General features: G+C 43.8%; 1 long non-coding RNA gene across 1 annotated transcript in view; it reads left to right on the top strand.

The window, feature by feature from the left end:
- Positions 1–35: 35 nt before the first annotated feature.
- Positions 36–17,087, top strand: part of LOC126194938 (uncharacterized) — a 28,298-nt gene continuing 11,246 nt past the window's right edge. Inside the window, exon 1 of the long non-coding RNA XR_007538529.1 lies at positions 36–295. This is a non-coding gene — a long non-coding RNA (uncharacterized LOC126194938). The remainder of the gene's footprint in view (positions 296–17,087) is intronic.

Here is a 17,087-nt window from a genome sequence, read left to right as displayed (position 1 = left end):
GTGTCTGTTAGGCTTCCCGAGCCATCTATCGGTAGTTCCGGTAGTTGAGCATCCCTCATTTCGCTAGCTTTAGACGCCTGTTGTTTTAGAAGGCAGACTTCGTGCCATGCCTCACTGACTGACATAGATACCTTTCCTCAGTCCAACACTCCGTGAAGAATGGGCTCCCATTCCCCAAGAAATCTTCCAGCGCCTGATTGAACGTATGCCTGCGAGAGTAGAAGCTGTCATCAAGGCTAAGGGTGGGCCAGCGCCGTATTGAATTCCGGTATTATGGATGGAGGGCCACTAATTTGTAAGTCATTTTCAACCAGGTGTCCGGATACTTTTGATCACATAGTGTAGGTTGTTTGTGTGGGCCAGGAACTGAACAGTTACGCTGTTCGTGTCACGTTGACGGTGCATGGTGTTAGCATATCAATAAAATAAAAGGCCGAGAAATGGAAAATTGAAACCTACAAAAATATCAAAAGTTTTCAGTTCGAAAGACTGCAGTTTATTCTGCAGAAGGGTAAGCCAGTGCACATGCCCACAAGTATCTGCAATTATGCAAGAACCCCCACAGAATTAATTTCTTTTAAACTAGAAGAACATCTACGCAAAAGATCAAAACTTACCAATCTTTCAGGTTCTGAATCTGATGTAATTGCATTTTCCATGCGTACTGGACTATCACACGACCATGCTGTTGATACAGATGATGCATCCATTTACGATGCATCCATTTACTAGCCAATATTGTTAAATATTTGTATTTCTTTATTGACCATGCAAATAGTAATTTAGTACATAGTTCGCACACAGTATGGGACAGACTATTAAGCTTTTGAAAAATAATTGAGTATATATTGCATATGTCGGAAACATATTTTTAAAAACAAATAATATGATTGAAGGAATAGTATGGTTAAGAACATTTGATTATTTACACTGCTTTTTATGGTGTTCCAAAAACTGAGAAACAGACCAGAAGCAGTGGTCGAGCATGTACTTTTCCATTTTCACTTTAAACTTACGTGAATATGGTATCCTGTTTCAGAAGAGATGGCATGTGTTTGTACAACATACCAGTATCATACGCTACTACAGAAATATTTGTACGTATGAACTCTTAACATGTAGGTTATGCTTCTGCATAATATGAGTGAAAAATCACAGCTATTCCTGAAGATATTTTCTTCTGCTAATGTGCTTACTTTTGTGAAGATAAGTACTTCATAGATTCATAAACAAGGAAGGAACATAAGATGTTGGGACACTTAACTGTTGGTATTTAGGAGTCTGGATTCAGCATCATTTATTATTCTGACAATTGTTTTCTGTAGTTAATTTTTTTCTGCTAATTATAAAGTTCCCACTAAAGATAATTCCATGCAGCAGTAGGCTAATGACTGGATAGTGCCATGGTACACAGTGACTGCTGGTACATTGTTTTTTGTGAAAGGATTTTTATGGGTCAACCGAAGTGACCAATTCCACCCGCCGGCTTTGACCTGTGATGTAATGTGGTTGTGGTGTGTGACGTCACGACGGCGTGAAGTTTAGTTCATGAGCGTCGCATGTTTGTAGGTGTCGTGTTGATGCAGTAGGCGGTGCTATCTGGTGGTGTTTGTGGGTTGTGTGTCGTATTGGGCTCATTTGAGTGGTAGATATTGATGGGCTTTGTTGTGGTGCTGACTGTGTGTAGGGAATATTTTGCGGTGAGTTGATGGTGTAGTTTTTTTTATGCGTAAGTTACTGTAGTGTCGTTTTCGGTTTGCCGTGTGTGAATTTTTTATATTACTGTTGTTATGTCTTTGTTAGGTGTGGATATGACCCAGAAGATTAATAGTTTTTGGTTATGGGGGCTAATGGGCGACACTCCCTTGTCGCTTTTAGAGTTCCTACAACTTTTCGGTCTTTTGGCAGAATTTGTGCGGCATTTGTTGTGTGGAGAACCTATGATGCTTACCAAAGTTCTGGTGTCGTGGACCAGGGACAGCTGTATGTGAAGATGTCAAAGGGATAACGTATGGCGCTCCATATGTTGAGGTTCCTGGTTCAAGAAATCTAGGTTGGACATGCGTGAGATTGTGTTGATGAGTTATCATTTTTTGCTATCAATCCTCTCACAGTTTCTGTGTGCATGAGGTGGGTGTGAGTGAGCGAACGGTGCTTGACTGGTATTCTTTTTGTCATGAGGTTTGTTCTGAATACATTAAATACAGGGGTAAGTTGGGTGGGCCTGGGATGGTTATAGAGATTGACAAGTTGCAGTTTGGGAGGAGAAAGTATGGGAGGGGTAAGCCTGTGGTTGGTTTATGGGTTTGAGGAGCTGTGGTATTGGAGGCTGGGTCTTCAGAATGTGTTTTTAGACTTGTTGAGCACTGTACAAAAAGGGAGTTAGTGGGTTTGGTTCAGGAATATGTAGAAGAGGATAGTACTGTAGTTTCAGATGGGTTTTCTTCTTATAGCGGGTTGGGTCGGGAGGGGTACCAGCATTTAGTAGTTAACCACAATGTCAAGTTAAAGAATTTTGAGAGTGGAGCCTGTACTAATACTACAGAGGGGTTTTGCGAGGCTGTTAAATCTGTTATTGGGAGGGGGAAGAGGCGCTCTTCTAGCCTTCAGGCTCATGTAGATGAGTACTGTTGGCGGAAGAGCGTCCCTGAGGGCTGTTGTATTTTTAGGGATTTTTTTAAGGGCTGTCAGTAAGATGTATAGGTTGAAGGTTGTGGGTTAGTTAGGTTTGGGAGGGAGGGGGTTGGGGGTGTTGGTAAGGTTTGGGGAGGTAGGTGGGTGTGGGGTGGTCGTGGTTTTTTGATTATGCTGTGGAGGATTTGTTTTGTTGTAGTTTTTTTAGTTGTAGTGTGTGATTCTGATTTCTTTTCTTTTGTTTTTGGTTATTATTTGTTTCAAGGGCTTTGATTTTGTGTGTTTATTTTTTGTTTGTTTATATGGTTGGTTGGTTATGTGTGTGTGTGTGTGTGTGTGTGTGTGTGTGTGTGTGTGTGTGTGTGTGCGGGGGGGGGGGGTGTTTGTATTTGTGATAGGGTATTGTGAGTTTGTCGGTCTTTGTAACTGAAGGGAAGTATTCAGTTTCAATGTGTGGCTGTAGCTGTGGGTGGTTTGGTATCTGTATTTTCTGCTGACCTATATAGGTCAAAGGAAGTGTTAGATTCCAATTTTGTCTTGTTGTGTTTTTTGAGGTAATGATTATTGTGTTTTTTTTTTTTTTTTTTTTTTTAGGTAGTTTCTGTTGACCTGTATAGGGCAAGGTTGTTTTCAGTTGATTTTGGGAAGGTTGTGGTAGTTTTATTTTATCGTTTGGTTTAGTGCGTGTGTTTTTTAATTTGTCCCCACCCAAAAACCCATAATTTCCCCTGCTTGTCCCGTTAGTTTCATTATGTTTTTGGAGAAATATGTGTTTGATGGTTTTTCGATCTATTTTTCTGTTTGTTGTCATGTTGTTTATGTAATGACATCATAGTCGTGATATGGGAGTTGTTGTGAATGGTTGTTTCTGCCAATCATTGCTCAAAGCAGACTGGTGGAATCGGACGTTTCCGTTAACCCAGTTTTGTAGCATGTGTTAGTGTATTTAATTTTTCATTTATGTTATCAAGCTGTTTCTCCCATTTCAGATTTATTTATTTATTTATATTTTATATGTTCACTAAAAATTTTATTTCACTCACCAATGACAGTTTTTCCGCTAATCTAAAAAAGATGTTGCAGGGTTGAGTTTCTTTACAGTGTAGGAACTGAGTCACTGGTTCTTCAGATATTTATTACTAGCCACTTAGTTCTGAACCACTGTGTTAAGTATTGTATTAAATCCACAACTTTTTAAAGTGTCTTCAGGGTGTGACTTAATTGGGGTATTTATGTCATCTGCAAGAAGTACTGTGGCCCCATTAGTTACATTTTCTGCTAGACTGTTAACTTAAGAGATTGAAAAGAATGAACACAAGAACTGTCCTTTAATGTTCTCATCTGATTTTTTTGCACTTTGTTGTATAAATTAGAAATTTTGTATGTTTTTGTATCTTAGTATTCAATTTGAGTGATTTGTTGTTGATCATGGAGGTAAGACTGGACCAATTGTTTGGTAGGCCTGGCATTCCATAGTTACTTAGTTTCTGCAACAGAATATCATGATCAGTTACATCAGAAGCTTCACCAAGGTCAAGGAGTATGCCAGAAACGTGCTGTTTTTGTATAGGAAGGCAAAAACAGCTGACAGGGTTGATCTGCAAGTTTGAAATCCACATTGTGAATCGCTTATCATCCCTTTATTTAGGAAGGCTGTTAATCACCTAACAAACAGTTTCTCAAGAATTTTGCTGAAGCGCGTAAAAACTCCTATAGTTTGCAGCTTCACACGTCTTCTGTTCTTGTACAGTGGTGTTACTTTTGCAGTTTCCAGATTTTTAGGCAATACACCACTCGTGCCTGACGAATTGTGAATATGTTCTACAATGAATACACTTGCTTTGATGATAATATCCGGTATTTCTTCAGCAACCAAGATATTTTTATTGGGTAGTTGTTTATAACTTTAGATAATTCCTCAGGTGTTATAGGAGGCACGAAATGTATTCTTGTACAGATTTTTGAATCTGGTTGTAGTTTATTCTGTTGGTTTGTGTATTGTTTTGATTGGTAACCAGGTGTTGTGCTATATTTGAAAAGTATCTTTAAAATTTACCAGCCACTACAGTGGGGTCAGTTATTGTACTGTTTTTTCCATGAAGTTCCTTGTTGTAGTCTAACAAACCACTTTTTTTTCCGAAGGTACTGGTTATACGAGTTGGATTAGTTACAGCTGGTTTTAAGCCAAGGACTTCAGCAAATCCTTGACTTCACCTTTAAATTTATTGGATTTGGGGAAATTAGTGTTAGTCTTAACACATGATTATATTTATCTGGAGGATGTTGAAATTTTTCATCAACTCTATGGTATGATAATAAAAAACTTTATTAAAATTTGGTGGTCTATATACACAGATCACAATATTTTGATTTGACAACTGTCTCATTCTGTGTGAGAGTTGTCAAATTTAGTTATATTTAGAGGATTATATATTATCTGACACACATGCTGCTACCAGAGTGCTTGAGAATTTACAAAATTTGGCAACTAATTTGAACTGTTCTAACAAGTCTTTATTCGACCAGTGCTCAGTAAAGCATGAAACAGAAATCACTCACATTGTTTAGCAAGATTTTTATTTAATTCAGTTTGTTGGAGGGAGACTGAACATTGTAGTGGATCAATTTGAAGAAAGAAGCAATGGAGAATGTATTGCTTCTTCCCTGACCTCTTACTTTTTGTATATGTAGCATTGTTAGCTGTTACAAATTCTCCTTGCCAGCTGGTACTCTGGATCCTGTCTTTCTTGTGCTTTGATGCTTCTAATAGTAATCTACCTGTTAAGTGTTTCTTTCATCTTAGGCACTCATACTTCACCACCGAGGGAGCACGCCATTCTGTGGCAGGTTCGTGCTTGGCCACCATGGGCCCCAGCCTTTGCAGAATCTTTTCCCTTCTGTGTTGTACGTCTATCCTCTTGCTACTCTTTTTCTCCCCTCTCTTGGGGAAAATGTCTGGTGTGTTATTGGAATGATCCACATTGTGTGTCGCTGACATAAGAACAGTCTCACCACTGTAATTTGTTCCCTTTTCCTTTCTTTGTTTCCCTTCTTGTCTCATTCCTCTGTTTCAGAGTTAGAGATTACTCTTTTTCATCTTCCTCCCTGTGCACTCCTGATGGCCAGTCCATACCTCTGACTCATAACAGGTGCCTGGGTAATTCCTAGCCCCAGGTTGACAGGCACAGGCCAGGCCCAGGGAGGGGTGATTGCCTGAGCTGCTAACTTACCATATTGCTGATTGGTCCCTCTGTCAGGTGTTTGGAAAGTGTGACCTGAGGTGTGAACAGTCACCTAAGGTGGGTGCGCCCCCTTGTGAAGGGCTCCCGCAGTTGGAAGGAGTGGCCATCGGAGATGCTGGCAATCATGGGGGATTTTCTTGCAATGAGCCAATCATCTTCACAGTCAACGTCTACGAAACGTAAATGGAATGAGGATAATGATTCAAAGACACTGCCAGCTGCACCACTGTTCCTCATGTTTTCATGTAATGAAGACAGTCAGTGCTTCACAACGATAAATCAGTTTACTATTCAGAAAGGTGTTGATGGTATTGCTGGCCCTGTGAAATCATGCTCACGTTTATGGAATGGCACTTGCTTTCAGATACAACTTCTGATTCTCAAACCCAACAACTGCTTGCTGCCTTGCTTCTCCACGGCTATCCTGTTTGTGTCAAGGGCAATAGAACTCTGAATTCTTCCCATGGTGTTACCTACACTAGGCTGCTCGATAGTCCGACAGAGGCTGAAATCCAGTCTTACCTCTCTGATCAGAGTATCATTGCCGTCCATCGGGTGATGAAAAAAGGTAGATTCCTCCTTAGTGCCCATCTGCACTCTTTTTCTCACCTTTATAGAATCGTGCTTCCATCCAAGATCAAAGCAGGCTGCAAAATTATCACAGTCCAACTGTACATTCCGAACTGAATGCGCTGCTACCAGTGTCATTGTTTCAACCACACTAGAATGTATTGTCGACACGTAGCCAAATGTGCAACATGTGGTAGGGATGCGCATGAGGGTGATTATGCACCACCTCCTCCCCACTGTATCAACAGCAATGGTGGCCACACCACCTTCTCTGGGGATTGTTCCATGTATCTTAATGAGCAGACTGTCCAGAGGATCCGGGTAAAGGAAAAAGTGCCTTACCCAGTCGGCTGCAAGCTATTGTCTAGTCGCAAACCCTGTGTTCTCCCGTCTGGCACTTAGTTCTGTTCTTGCTACCTCTCGCTCCATGGACTACATGGCCACACAGCCATGTGACCTTACATTCAGCTCTGAGTTTGTGGAATCACCCAGTGTCAAGGTAGCATCACCATCCCTCCATCCAGCTGTACAACAAGCTATCAAACTCTCGCCTCAAGGGGCGAAGCTACCAGATACACAAACGGGAGGCCAGAAAGGACAGAAGGAGTACTCCTGTGAAGACATCCTATGTCCCTCCAACCAACTGACACCTGTGTCTTCCTCTGCTAACCGGAAAGGCTCAAAGAAGTCCAACAAAGGCAAACAATCTTCTCCTCCGCAGACTTGAAGATGATGCTCTTTGATGGTGTTGCCATGTTATACCTTAGCCCGGCCGGTCTCCGTGTCACCGGTGCACACCACCACCTGTTTTTCTACATTGGACTCCACAGACCAACAGCACAAGCAAGCCGATGCTTCTGTGGTCCTCATGGAGCAGGATCCTTCTGCTTCTGTGCCCTGTAGATGAGTGTCTTCGCAGACTGTCACTCGACAGCCACTGAGGTGACCCCTTCACTTCTTCCTCTTCATGATTCTCATCCAATGGAACGTTCGTGGCTTTTGGCCCCACAAAGGGGATTTATGGCTGCTTTTAACATTGCAGCGTCCCTTTGTACTCTGCCTTCAGGAAACAAAATTGCTTCCTCATGACTGCTTTGGGCTCTCACGTTTCTTCCCAGTTCGTTTTGACCTTCCCCCTGAAGGTGGCATTCCATCTCATGGAGGCATCATGCTGCTCATGCAGGATGACATTCATAGTCAACCCATCCCCTGACTATGCATCTTCAAGCTGTAGCAGTTTGCCTTTTCCTTGCTCACCTGACGTTTTCCTTTTGTACCATTTACATCCTTACATCATTCAATGTCACCAGGGCAGACTTCCTTCAGCTTATTGGGCACCTACTTCACCCATTTCTGCTACTTGGTGACTTTAATGTGCATCATCTCATTTGGGGCTCTCCCAAAACCTGTCAGAGAGGTGCCCTCTTGGTTGATCTTCTTAATCAGCTCAACCTCTTCTGCCTTAGCACTGGAGCACCCACATTCCTTTCAGACTCCCACGCACCTATTCCCATTTGGACCTATCCTTCTGCACTGCCCGGCTTGCCCATCGTCTTGGGTAATCTATTCTTTCTGACACCTACTTGAGCGACCATTTCCCATGTGCTATCCATCTGCTGACTCCTACCCCACATGCGTGCACACCAAAATCGCTGCTTACTAAGGCTGACTGGTGGCTTTACTCCTCCCTGGCGAACTTTGAAGAACAAGATAACCTCAGTTGAGATAACCAGGTGGTATATCTCACAAACATTATCCTTACCACTGCAGAACATTCCATGCCTCGCACTTCCTCTTTACCACACTGTGTCCCAGTCCCTTGGTGGACTGAGGCGTGTCATGACGCAATTTGCCCGCAGAGATGTGCTCTCCGCGTTTTTAACAGTCATCCTATGATGCAAAACTGCTTTCATTATAAACAGATGCATGCAAAACGTCATTGCGTTCTTCAGGATAGAAAAAATGCTGGCTGGATTTAATTCACTAGTTACTTTAACAGTTCCACCCCTTCCTCAGTTGTGTGGGCCAACCACCAATGGCTCTCTGGGACCAAGATCCATTCACAAATTTCCAGCCTGACAGTAGCAGACGATGTCATCGTGGACCCTCTTGCTATTTCCAACACCTCGGGCTGCCATTTTATGGAAATTTCGAGCCCTTCCCCCTATCACACTGCCTTCCTCCATCGGAGACAAGCGGAGGAGGCTCGGGAGATACCCTTCTCTTCTCAGAATTATGAGTGCTACAATGCTGCCTTTACTATGAGGGAGCTAGATGGTGCTCTCAGTTCCTCCCGATCCTCTGCCCCAAGGCCAGACGCTGTCCATTCAGAATATAAATTTTCTGGGCATTGGTGTGAAGCCACCGTCATACCCATAGCTAAGCCCGGTAAGGACAAACACCTTTCTTCTAGCTACTGCCCCATTTCTCTCACCAGTTGTTTGCAAGGTGATGGAACGTGTGATTAACGTCAGCTGGTATGGTGGCTCGAGTCTTGCAATTTACTAATGACTGCACAGGGTGGATTTTGAGTGCGGCGGCGTTCTGCAGTTGACCATATTTTTGCTTTATCCACCCATGTCATGAATGGTTTTCTGTGGAAATCCCAGACTGTGGCCATGTTTTTGGATTTGGAGAAAGCCTAAGACACCTGCTGGAGAACTGGTACCATCCACACTCTTTACGTGTGGGGCTTCCATGGCTGCCTGCCCTGTTTCCTTCAGGAATTTGAAAAAGACAGAGTTTTCAAGATGCATATGGGTTCTGCCTTGTCGGACACCATTATCCAGGAAACCAGTGTGCCTCAGGGTTATGTCCTGAGCGCCATCGTCTTTGCTATCACCATTAACCCTGTAATCGCCTGTTCCTGTCGGGCATCTCCGGCTCCCTTTTTGTCAATGAGTTTGCCATCTATTGTAGTTCTCCGCGGGCCTGTCTCACTGAGCAGCGTCTTCAGTGATTTCTTGATTGTCTTTACCCCAGCAGCATCAACAATGGCTTTCGTTTTCCCATTGACAAAACTCTCTTTGAATTTCTGGTGGCGCAATTGGTTTCTCCCACCACCTTTATATTTTGGGCCTGTTACTCTTCCATGCATTGGAACTATGAAATTCCTGGGGGTCATGCTCGAAAGGAAACACTCTTGGTCCTACAATGCGTCTTACCTGGCAGCCCACTGTATGTGGTCCCTCAATGTCCCACGTGTCCTCAATGGTACTTCCTGCGGTGCAGATAGAACCATCCTCCTCTGCTTGTACCAGTCCTTCGTCCGTACAAAACTCAACTATGGGTGCTTTGCTTATGCATCTGCATGTCAGTCACTCTTATGGCATTTCAACACTATCCGTCACCGTGGCATCTGTTTGGCCCTCGGCACCTTTTACACTAGCCTGGTTGAGAGTCTGTTTGCTGAAGCTGCTGAACTACCACTGTCCTACCACCACGACTTTCTCCTCAGCAGGTATTCATGTCATTTGTCTGCCATGCATGGCCACCCATCCTATGCTTCCATCTTCGATGATTCCTTTGATCACCAGTATGAGGCATGTCCCTCTTCCTTTACCTCCTGGAGTCCTCTTTCGGCACCTGCTCCGGTGGCTTAACTTCACACTACCTGCAACTTCCCCGGTTGGTGTGAACCCTTCACCACCTTGGCTCCATGAAGCAGCCCGTGTTAACATTGGCCTTCATTCACTTCCTAAGGACACGACTCCAGCCTTGCTCTATCACCTTCAGATCGGCATTACTTCTAATGAGGGAGACGTGCTGCTCATTTGGGATGATGATCATGTTCAACCCATCTCCCTGACTACCCATCTTCAAGTTGTTGCAGTTTGCCTTTTCTTTCCTCACATGACCTTTTCCCTTTGTACTGTTAATATCCCTCCTTCATTTGATGTCAACAGGACAGATTTCCTCCAGCTTATTGGGCAGCTACCTCACCCCTTTCTGCTACTCGTTGACTTTAATGCTCACAGTCCCCTTTGGTGCTCGTCAGAACCTGTCGGAGAGGTGCCCTCTTGGCTGACCTTCTTAATCAACTTAACCTCTTCTGCCTTAACACAGGCACACCCACATTCCTCTCAGACTCCAGGCACACCTATTCCAATTTGGACCTATCCTTCTGCACTGTCCAGCTTGCCCATCATCTCGAGTGGTCTGTTCTCTCCGACACACTCTAGCAACCACTTCCCATGTGCTATTCATTTGCTGACTCTTAATCCACCAGTGTGCACATCCAAATGGCAGCTAACTAAGGCCAACTGGAAGCTTTACACCTCCCTGGTGACTTTCGAAGAACAACATTTCCTCAGTTGTGATGACCAGGTGGAATATCTTAAAACCGTTATCGTTACCACAGCAGAACATTCCATTCCTTGCACTTCCTCTTTTCTTTACCACGCCATGTCCTGGTCTCCTGGTAGACTGAGGTATGCCGCGACACTATTTGCGCATGGAGACGTGCTCTCCACATTTATAACCGCCATCCTACAATGGCAAACTGCATTCATTATAAACAGGTGCATGCACAGTGTCATTGCATTCTTCGGGGTAGCAAGAAGGCTAGCTGGATTTCATTCACTAGTTATTTCAACAGATCCACTCATTCTTCCCTGATGTGGGACAACCTCAGACGGCTCTCTGGGACCAAGATCTATTCCCCAATTTCCGGCAACATAGCAGCAGAAGATGTCATCATGGACCCTATTGCTATCTCCAACACCTTTGATCACCATTTTACAGAGTTTTGAGCTGCTCCCACTATAACCCTGCATTCCTCCATCTTAAATGAGCGGAGGCGGCTCAGGTGATACCCTTCTCTTCTCAGAATCATGAGTGCTTCATTGCCGCCTTTACTGTGAGGGAGCTAGATCATGCTCTCACCTCATCCTGATTCTCCACCCTAGGGCCAAACGCTGTTCACATTCAGATGCTGCAGCACCTTTCTGATATGTGATTCCTTAATCGAACCACACTTACACACCATATCTTAAATACCATAAAGGAGGAAGTGGAATGGAATCATGGTTGGTAGTCACACTTCATAATTAAGACAATTTATTGACATTACACCTTTAAAAAGGAATTTGAGAACTACAAATTGTGGACGAGCCACTAGATAAAGCTTTGCAAAGACAGTTAGAAACCCAACATACTCAATTCTCAAACAGTCCCTTACTATGAAAACAGAATTACTGACAAAAGTCAGAAATTCAATCTCCCATATAGGATTTCCCTGAAAATACATATAATAAAACAATTACAATGACACTTAAATTTGGAAGGTAATATGTGAAAAACTCCCGGAAGTGGCCAGGTTCTTAAACACTGCCAGGCCTAGACCTCGGGTGACATTTCACTCCCCGCCAAGGTGCTGGCACAATCAAAAGTTTCTGCCCGAATCACAAACACATTCCAATAACTCTGAAACATAAACACTCGGCAGAACCTTCAACTCACTTGCACTTGGACAACTGTATTAATAGAGTGCAGGCATAAAATCATTTGATTGCAAGAGACACAAAGCACTAGTAAAAGTTCTGAGAAAACTTTCAAGTAACGGCCACCATTTAGCTAGGCCAACTGAACTCTTCCACATTGTCTTAAGGTTGCACTCCGAAAGTCTCACCATAATAATAAGTTTAAATGGCTCTGAGTGCGTCGGTGAACAAACACAATTACGACGGCTTACTTCATATCAGGTACACAATACAAGGGAGTGGGTTCCACAGCTTCACCACTTCCCTTCAAATTTTGTTCCCAGTGAAGTCACAGAACTTGTATCTCCAAGCTGCCCGTGTCGGCAAAATGCCCAACCAATTTCAGACCACAACATGTAACAGTCATCATGCTTGTTTGGCAGCTGTTGACACTCGTCTCCCTGCGAATGTCACAAGATCTCCAGGGTTACCTGTCGAAGGCTAACAACCAACTCGCTTCACCCGCCAACCCGGAAGATAACACACACGAAAAGCAAAGATAACTCAGATCAACCACAATCAGTGTCAACGACACATGAACAAAATAACACTGGCGCTAGCTCGTCATGGCTCAACCTTGCCCTCCTAAGTGAGAGGACATGGCCCAGGCCTGGGACAGACCATCACTACTCATCCCATCTTAACCTGGCTGAGATGTACCCTAAACAGCTTGCCCAGTGTGATCTCCCTTACCTCCAAGTTAACTGGGCTCAAGATTTTACAGATACGACAAGGGCCCCTATGTCACATTTTTAATTTTCCCTAAGTATCTTGGCTAGATGGAGCTGCCAAGTTAAAGATGAAAACCAGGTCTCCAATCTTTCTTGAAAATGGCCTCGACACTTGTTATATCAAAGCTGCTGTCACCAGTGTGCTGCTTGGATATTCTGTCTGGCCCTTTGCCAATTCCCATGGAGGCTCTGAGGAGTGATGGACATTGGTAAGAGGTCGTTTATACTCCACGAGTTTGACAATGGGGAATTAATGGTATAGGCAAACATCAACGCAGTGGGTGTCATCCAGGTTGCCTCATGTTTGGCCATATGAAACGCCTGATTGAGCCAGGGCAAGGTGATATCCCATCTACCAGGTGACCGGGCATGGTAGATGGTTAGGGCTGTTTTGAAATTCCGATTAACTCTTTCGGCAAATGACGCTGTAGGATAATAAGCCATGGTGGTAATTTGTTTAATACCCTGATCGAAACAGAAGCCTTTAAAACACGAGACAGAAAGGCGGGTGCATTTTTGCTTACCAATGATTTCGGCGGTCCGAACCAGGATATAACCTTCGACAATTGCTGGGTGGTGATTTCTACAGTGACCCCCCGAGTAGGAAGCAGCCATGTAAACTGGTAGAAAGCATCCATGACAACCAAGATGTAACGGTTGCCTTTCTTTGTCCAGGGCAATGATCCAATATAGTAGATAATAACTTTATCAAGGGGATACTGCTGCCACTGTGAGTGTAGAAGCCCACGAGAGACCCCGGAATCCGGCTTTGCGTTTTTGCCGAGATCACACTGCCCAACAAATCACCTAATGTCACGATAAAGAGAGCCACACAAAATGTTCATGGATCCTGGCAAAGGTCTTGTACAGTCCCAAATGGCTGCCAAGAACAGAATCATGATAATACTGGAAGACCATCAGTACTAACTCAGTAGGCAAACACAGCCTCCATTCTCAATCATCACTACCCTGCTTACTCAGTACTCCTTGTTGGAGGCAATAACTCGGCGCTGAAACCCCAGCCATGACCCTTTCTCGAATCTGACAACAACACAGGTTCTGCTCCTGCTTCTCTCTAAGCCCACCAAACGGGTTAGGAAGGTTGGACAAAATTGCCCCATCACTTGTGTCCTGTTAGCCTTGCTTCTGACCTTCCTGGGAGTCAGGTATAAACATAAGACTCAGAGCATCAGCAGTTGAATTATCTGAGCCTTTAATATGTCTGACTTGAAAACAAAAGGCAGATATACGGACTGCCCAATATGCAATTTGGCCAGTCTTCCTCGGCCTAGCCAAGACCCAACTTAATGCTTGGTTGTCCATCTCTAATACAAATTCTTCATGCTCCAAATAGAAACAAAACTTTTCCAAGGCAAAAACAATGGGCAGAGCCTCTAATTCATATACAGAATAGTTGGATTCAGGAAAAGTCAGTCGCCGTGAGACCTAAGCTAGAGGTCACCTCTCCCCTTCATGTTCTTGAAGTAAAACTGCCGCTACCCCAGTGTGACAGGCATCGGTATGTACCACAAATTTACTATTAGTCTGGCATAGCCAACAACGGGGGATCAGTAATTGCAGTCTAAATATGTACGAAGGCTCACTGCTGATTTTGTCCCTGTATGAAATCGCTATCCTTCTTCTGAAGATCATTAAGGGGGGCTGCAAGATGGGCGAAATCAGCAATGAATTTACAGAAGAAATTCTTCATGCCAATGAAGCGAGCGACATCTTTCTTATTTTGGGGAGGGGGAAAATCCCAGAAGGCCTTGGTTCCATCGTGGTCGATGCTTACACCTTTTGCAGATACCACATGGCCTGAGAAAGAAATCTGTTGTTTGCACAAGGTGATCTTAGATGATTTCACGGTGAGGCCCGCCGAATGCAACCTTAGGAAAACATGATCTGAGTGAACAAGGTGTTCCTCAAAGGTGTGACTGTAGATAACTAAGTCATCTAAATAGTTGTGGACACAGACGAACTTGAAGTCCCCTAAGACCACATCCAACAAACGGGACAACACAGCCGCACCAGTGGCCAACCAAAAAGGGACATGGTTGAACTCAAATAAATTCCAATCTGTGCAAAATGCTGTCACAGGCTTAGATGACTCGGCTAGGTGGATCTGGTAATATGCCTGATTGAGATATAAGATGATGAACCCATTAGCACCAGCAAACCACGTAAAGCAATTGTGCTAATCGGGCAAGGGAAAAGACTCCAACACCACTTTTTCACTAAGCCTCTGGTAATCAATGAAAATTGCTACCCTGGTCTTTAGGTACTGGAAATGCAGGCAAAGCATAGGACGGGAAGTTGATGGTTTAATCACCCCCTCTTGTAGCATCTTATTGATTTTTAACTCTCAAAATCTTCATCTTTGGTGGAGAGAGCCATAAGGGGCCTGATGGACAGGCACACTATTAGTTAATTGGATGTCATACTTAAGAATCTCTTGTCTCCCCCAACTTATCCGATAAGACCTGAGGATAGCGCTCAAAGACCTGGTTGAGAGCCTGCACTTGATGCGCCGTAAGACAACCCATGTCAGACTGCACATTGTGAACTTAGCTCATATTCCCTGCACAAGACCGCTGGCACGAACACAGAGACAGTGGTGAGGTGCAAACTTAAAATAAGACACTCCCGGCATAATTGAATACCAAACCAGCATGCTGGATGAAATTACACCCGAGCAACAAAGGAACCCTCAAATTCTTAGCTACGAAAAATCTAAGAGGCCATGAGAATTTATCGACGTGCAACCACCCCCACACTTCCCCTACTAGGGGTAACTCTTGGCCATTGGTGACCCGACATCTGTGAACTGGTGACTGCGGAGACAAAAACCTGCACAAATGTCTATATTCTATGTACCAGTCATAATCAGCTAAGGATACGGTACTAACCGAATCCAGCAATGCACACACTGGTTCCTGTCCTACCCTAGCACAGACAAAAGGGAGTGCTGGAACATGCGTCGTCTGAATGGCTTTACAATTCATTTGCCAGTTGGTACTCTCACCCCTTTTTCCCATCCTCTCATAAGCTATTTGAGCGAGGGCTCCTAAGTACCGGACAATCCCGTACTAAATGATCAACCACATGGCAATGGTGGCAACGGCAGCAACACTGAGCTACTGAATTAGAACTGGTATTAATAGAGTTACTATATGTTGGTGCCTCAGATATTACTTTCCCTTGTGCAGTGGAATGCTGTTCATCCACCCAAGAAATAGCATGAATAGAATCAACTAAATGTAGAAACTGTTCCATAGAGAAAGGGCGCTGTACAAGGTTCAACATGGCGCGATCCTGTACCTGCATGCCTTCCAACATATGTTCGATACAATCAAGGTCGGACACACGCTTATCCAACGCCACTACGGCTGCGCGAACCCTCTCAAAATATTGCACTTAGGTTTCGTTACACGCTTGACCTTCCAATAACGTTCCTGCTCTAATTCGATGCACACGCTTGCCAAGAGCCTTCTATTAATAATACGCTGACAGAGCTGAACTAAGGTACCCTGTTGTTCCAATTCCTCGGTGATCATGCTACTAAGCACACCCTTGGCCATCAGATATAATAATGCTAATATGACAGACTGTGGAACATGCAACGCATCAGCGTGAATCCGGAGACGGACTAATGACCACAGAAAGGATTGAATTTGGCTCAAATTTTCAATATATGACAGTTATATCTTTCAAGACATTCATAATTGGATTAGATAACTTGGAAAATAAACTCAAATATTCTTCATTACCCTTAATGCGTGTGACGTCACTCATATTTTCAGGCTTAGAATTAGTACTTAAACCTCCCCCACTTAAAGCAAGCGCTACGGCGCGTGACTGCAAACTTCCGGCAACACCAAACAACTTAGTACGGAGAGCACCCATTGCATCATTGAGATTGATTGAAGCGATATCTGATAAACAATTACAGTAATGGGCTAAATGAACCTGCACGTGACAAATTTATTTATGCGTCAGCTGAGAGGACGCCAGAAATTCAATTGTCCGACCTACGTCACTTAAAGCTGTTTCGATATTCGACAAGAAGTCACCTATCTTGCTAACGATGTCTGTCGGTAGGGCAATGGGAGTGTCAACCGCTGCACGAAGCCTGGCCACCAAATCACACATTTCCGTCTAGGAGCAGCTGGCACACAAGGAGTTCATACATCAACTGCTCTTTCCATAGAAAAATTTTGCCGGGAAAGCTCGAAGACTCACGTTCCGTAACTTCCTGAAACAGGCAGACAAGTCTCAAAACACAATAATGACAATTTTACCACTTACTAAGCAACGACTACCAACTATAGGAGAGGATAGGAAAAGCAAACCCCCACTCCCTTCTGTTTCTGCTACCAAGTGATATGTGATTCCTTAATCGTACCACACTTACACACCATATCTTAAAT

This window comes from Schistocerca nitens, chromosome 7 (genome assembly GCF_023898315.1).
Source record: "Schistocerca nitens isolate TAMUIC-IGC-003100 chromosome 7, iqSchNite1.1, whole genome shotgun sequence".
NCBI classification, from domain to species: domain Eukaryota; kingdom Metazoa; phylum Arthropoda; class Insecta; order Orthoptera; family Acrididae; genus Schistocerca; species Schistocerca nitens.
The sequence above is the reverse complement of the archived record's forward strand: the minus strand, read 5'-3'. Positions and strand labels throughout refer to the sequence as shown.